Genomic DNA, 6006 nt, shown 5'->3' on the forward strand with positions numbered 1-6006 from the left:
AATGTAAACCTTTTCAAAAACAATATAGATACAGATTGCAGAAACAAATGGCAGAAAACAAAATATATAGTATATATACTTATGACCTTTGGTTAGGAAATGATTTCTGAAAGAGGACATAGAAAGCACAGGGGCACCTGGGTGGCTCATTTGGTTGGGCATCCGGATTTGGCTTATGTCATGATCTCACGGTTCTGGAGTTCAAGCCCCGTGTTGGGCTCTGTGCTGACAGCTTGGAGCCTGGATCCTGTTTCATATTCTGTGTCTCCCTCTTTATGCCCCTCCCCTGCTTGTGCTCTCTCTCTCTCTCTCTCTCTCTTTCTCTCTTCAAAATAAATAAACATTAAAAAAAAAAAAAAGAAAGCACAAACTGGAAACAAAAAGATAGATTAGTCTGACAACATTAAATAATTTTTGTTAACTTATGCTGCCATCTGGAGAAGATACTTATAGCACATACAACCAACAACAAAAAAATATACAAAACATGTAAAGAACTCCCATAAATCAGTGAATGAAGCACTCAAAATGGGAGAAATTTGTGAACAGGCATTTCACAGAAGAGAGAATAGGGATGCTCAATAAAAATGAAGAGGTGTGCAGTGTCATTAATTGTTAGAGAGATACAAATTGAACAGCAATGTTGGTAAGCATGAAAAGTGGACAATTCCAGATGGTCCCTGGCTGGCTCAGTTGGTGGAGCTTGTGACTCTTGATCTTGGGGTTGTGGGTTCAAGACACATGTTGGGTGCAGACATTACTCAAAAATAAAATCTTTTTTAAAGTGGACAATTTCAAATGTTGGTGATGATATGTTTTACACTGATGCTGGGTGCATACTTTGGAAAACAATTTGACTTTCTATAGAAAGGAGAACATTCATTTATCATACAACTGAGCAATTCTACACCTCTGTACGTTCCCTAGAAGAGTCTCCAGCCACCAGAAGAAGCAATAGGAATAAAAATTCTCAGTATCACCCCAGACCTTCTAAATCAGAAGCTCTGAGGATGTGGCCAACAATATGTTTTAACAAGCTCGCTAAATGACTTTAACATACATTAAATTTCAAGAACAGTTGTCCTAGAGAAACTTGTTCAAAGTCATGTATACTTTTTACAGGTTTATGGGGATATAATTACATATCATAAAATTGTTTCAAACATGCCCTAGAAAAACACTTGCACCAAGAGAGATGTACATTGGACATTCATAATAGCAATGTTTATAATAACAAAAACTGGAAACAATCTAATGTCCATTACAGTAGAATGCATAAGTAAATTTTACATAATTACTTGATTACTGTTCAGAAACAAACAGGATATTTAATGCAGACATCAGCGTTGTGAACCTCAACAATTTTCAAAAGAACAAATCATATAAAGTTCAAAAGCATGCAAAATTAACCATGACTTAGGGATGGATTTTCTATAAGAAAAAAAGGAAATATTAGCAAAAAAAATTTACTGGTATTGGTTATTTCTTAAGCTGAAGCTACTACTTGGATGTTCATACTATATTAAAAAAACTGAACTGTGCATATATATTTTATATGTGCTTTTGTAAGTATAATAGAGTTGAAATAAAAATAAGAAAAATTGATTTTGTCTAAACAGGTGTTTGGCTGTGGTCACCCATACATATAGTTGATCAGAAAAAAGAAAAACACTTGAAGCCTGCTAAATTTTTGAGGAAACTATACTGCCCTCAAATTCTCAAGCTTGCTTGGATAACTCAAGATTCTTCCACCCTCACCATCCCCTGGATCCTGCATTTGCATGGATTGTGAAAGTTGTGCATTTCCCCCAGAAAAGTCACTTTCCCCAGTGCCCACATCAGATGCTGCCATAGATGGCTTTAGAATATCTTCCAAGGAGGCATACCAGGAATTGGGAGGGGATGAATAAGGGACATCCTTCTAGAGAGCAAAATCAGAGTCTGCCTGGTCTGATGGGTCATTCAAGGAACTTTCTCCACTGTTGGAACTTGGAGTCATTATTATTCCTGCCTGGCAGAATTTGGTATTTGCCATGGACTAGTGTTTTCTGTGTATTTCCCATTCTCCCTTTTTCTGAATGAGAATCTTTTTAAATGTTTTACTTATTTTTGAGAGAGAGAGAGAGAGAGAGAGAGAGCAAGGGAAAGGCAGAGAGAGAGGAAGACAGAGGATCTCAAGCAGACTTTGTGCTGACAGCAGAGAGCTGGATGAACCATGAGATCATGACCTGAGCCACAGTCGTATGCTTAACTGTCTGAGCCACCCAGGTGCCCCCTTAATGAGAATTTTTTATTGTAATTATCCTATTCTACCCTCATCACTGTAATATTGGGTATTTGGGGAAGGTGAGGGGGGTAAACAACTGTCTTGTCTTTTTAAAAATTTTTTTTAACATTTATTTATTTTTGAGACAGAGAGAGACAGAGCATGAACAGGGGAGGGTCAGAGAGAGGGAGACACAGAATCTGAAACAGGCTCCAGGCTCTGAGCTATCAGCCCAGAGCCCGACGCGGAGCTCGAACTCAACAGCCCTCACAGACCTTGAGATCATGACCTGAGCTGAAGTCGGCCGCTTAAACAACTGAGCCACCCAGGCACCACAACTGTCTTGTCTTTTAGCTATCAACTGCCAAACCATTAAGAGTAGATGGCAGAGCAGACTGCCAAGATTCCAGTCTTCCAGGTGAATGCAATAGAAACTCTGGGGTTGCTTTCCTTAGGGATCTGATGAATGCATGCAGTGTAAAATGTCTGCATGCGAAGAAAGGTGTGCATGGGTATTAAGCAACTCAAGGGGTGAGCTGTGGCAGACCTTATGGTCTGACTAAGCAAGTCCATGTTTTTAACCCTCTCTTTGACCTCTCACAAAGCCTGGGAAATGTAAGTACTATGCTTCTTTTCCAAGTCTCCTTTATGCAACTAGGGGTGGCCATATGACATAGTTTGGGTCAATCACACGTAAATGAAAAGGTTTTGGAGTGGCTTCTGGGAAAACTTTCTTACTTGATAAAGAGGAATAGCTGACATTGGTTGTCTCCCTTCTTTCTTTCTTGAATTTGGAAAGCATTTCAAGAAATCTTGCAGCCATGGGGAAAATGCCCTGAACCAATGCCAGCAACCATCTACACCAACATTTCTTTAAAACATTTTTTTTAATGCTTATTTATTTTTGAGAGAGAGAAACAGAGGCTGAGCAAAGGAGAGGGAGACAGAGAATCTGAAGCAGGTTCCAGGCTCTGAGCTGTCAGCACAGAGCCTGACTGGACTCGAACTCACGAACTGTGAGATCATGACCTGAGCCGAAGTCTCAGAGCTTGACTGACTGAGCCATCCAGGTACCTCCCAACATTTTAGAATAACAACAAAGATGAGGAAAACCCTATGTTTAATTAAGCCACTGTTAGTTGATTTATTCTGTTATTTGCAGAAAAAAACACAACACTGTATATGTAAAATATCTAACACTTACCAAGGCAAATGTCCCTTTTTCATTTCCATCTGTCCATCTATTTCCTAGATCACTTAAGACAACTTTTAGAGGAAATTATAGTCCCACGATACTTTTTTTTTTAAAGCAGAGGTCAAAACCATATATTTTATTAGCAAAGGTGTCAGTTTCATAAAAGGTTAGAATAACATTTTCAATTTTGTTCCATTGTCTTATTTGTCATGCCTTATATTTTTATTGACTTTTTTGGTCAGAGTTTATTGCTCCAGCATCTTCCTAGAAGAGTCTACAATTGCACTAAGTCTATTTTAATTATTTCTTTCTGGACTCATTAACTTGTACCTGCCTACATAGACACTCCCCTGCCACTTTCTATAAGGTCACACAGCCTGGCACTTTCTGCCATTTATATTTGCTAGTTTAGCTGCTGCCTAAAAGCAGAGGTTGGTGCTCATAAAGAGATAAAACGGGCAACAGCAAGCAGCCCACCAGGTGTGATTGGAGAGCAGCGTTCTTTCTCCTAAAATCCCATTTTGGGATTACTCTTCTATCTGGCTGTTGAAAAGTTTTTAACCTTAAACTGTCTCTATAAAATTCTAATGTATTTGGGAGTCTCTGAAGTTCATTGGCTAAGCCGAGTTATGAGATAAGATTCTGGTGGAGAGTAATTAACAAAAAGTAGTGAGGATGTCAAAGTGGGACTGGGACCTGCCTGAGCAGGCAGACAGCCTTTGGAAAGGAGAAAAGGGGCACCGAAAAGGAAAGAGGGAGGGGCATCTAAACAATATTTCTACATAACATCTTGTCTTTGGGACCCGAAATACAGTGTTCAGGAAAGTACTTTTTTTTTTTTTTTTATAGATCAGTTATTTAATTAGGTTTTTGTAAGAAATTTAGAACACCAATTTGTGAGGGTAAACTCCATTCATGAGAGAAAGCACAGAGTGGAGGGAGGTAGCCCTGTAGCTGAGGAACAGCTTTGATTTTTGGTGGAATTTGCGAGTCCACAGCTTTCTGATCAATCTTGCACTGCTGTGTAATCTCATATTTCTCTTTCTCCCTGTTGAAGATCTCATCTTCCTGGTGTCTAGGTTTACGCAGCTTCTTCTTAAAGTAAGCATCTTTGAGGTGTTTGGGGATTTTCACACTATTGATATCAATTTTGGTGGAGGTGGCAAAGACAAATTTCTGGTGTGTTCTACGCAGAGGAACTCGATTGAGGAAAGAGGTCTGGTCACAAGTAGCAAGCCACTGCTCAGTTGCTTCAAGAAAACCACCCTCTTGCCTCTGTGGCGCCCAGTGAGGATGATGGAAATGGTCCTAGGGGCGATGATAGCTAGCAGTTTCCTCACATGTTGACTGAAAGGTTTTTTGCTGTGGCTCAACAGCTTTCGAGGCACATCTTCAGCAGGATAATACCTAGGCATTTTGTAAAGTTTAACACTCGGGTACCACCATTCTTGTCACACCAACTGGTTTTGTGACAGTAGCAAGTACCTTCTCCTTTTTCTTTTCAGTCCTGGATTTAGCTGCTGAATTCTTCCTCCTGTACATAGCCTTTCTCGAATACATAGCTGATTGGGAATACCTGCCAATTTCTTTGACTAGGACAGGGTTTCGGCTGCAGTGGGGCTTCTTCTTTAGCCTTGAGGTTATCCTTCTTAACCTTGCCACCAGCATCAGCCTTCTTGGCTTCAGGTGTCTTCTCCTTAGTATCGGCTTCTCAGCTTTTTCGTCCGCCAACTTGCAAGATGGGAAAGAGTCAGGAAAGTACTTTTGAAATAAAGTATTGCAGTTCAGCCAATTATTTTTCTGTTTGCCAATTATTCCTCCCAGATAATTTATAGAGGGCGCTAAAGGTGATCTGTAAGGAGCCTCAGAGTTTAAGGACTCCTTGAGTAATGATTGATTTCCTATTCTTTTTCTGGGCTGCTAAATGTTCTGCATTGTAATTCAGCTTTAAAAAAGACTTTGTGCAGGAGCACCTGGCTGGCTCAGTTGGTGGAGCTTAGGACTCTTGTTCTCTGGGTTGTGAGTTTGAGCTCCACACTGGGTGTAGAGATTACTTAAAAACAGAATCTTAAAAAAATTTTTTGTGGAGAATATTTTCAAAGGTGTAAAAAAATCTTGACTATATTGTTTTTATTTGTTTTCTCTTAAACCACCTTTCACTACCTTGGAAGAACACGGTGGTTTAGTGACACCCAAACTGGACACAGACACCCAGTCCCACAGACTGGGACTATTGATTTAACACCACAGGGTGTTTGTGTTTTGTTTTGTTTTTTTAAGTAGGCTGCATGCTCAGCGGGGAGCCAAATATGGTGCTTAAACTCAGAAACCTGAGATCAAGACCTGAGCTGGGATCAAGAATCAGATACTTAGGGGCGCCTGCGTGGCTCAGTCTGTTAAGCCTCTGACCCATGATCTCACGATTCATGAGCTGGAACTCTGAGTCAGTCTCTGTGCTGACAGTTCTGTGCTGACAGCTCCCAGCCTGGAGCCTGCTTCGGATTCCATGTCTTCCTCTCTCTCTGCCCTCCCCTCCCCCCCCAAG

The 6006-nt window shown here is 40.3% G+C and overlaps 1 pseudogene; it reads right to left on the bottom strand.

Moving 5' to 3' along the window:
* Positions 1–4135: 4135 nt before the first annotated feature.
* Positions 4136–5357, bottom strand: LOC101096218 (annotated as a pseudogene).
* Positions 5358–6006: the final 649 nt, after the last annotated feature.

The sequence above is a fragment of the Felis catus genome, chromosome A2, assembly GCF_018350175.1.
Source record: "Felis catus isolate Fca126 chromosome A2, F.catus_Fca126_mat1.0, whole genome shotgun sequence".
Classification (NCBI taxonomy): domain Eukaryota; kingdom Metazoa; phylum Chordata; class Mammalia; order Carnivora; family Felidae; genus Felis; species Felis catus.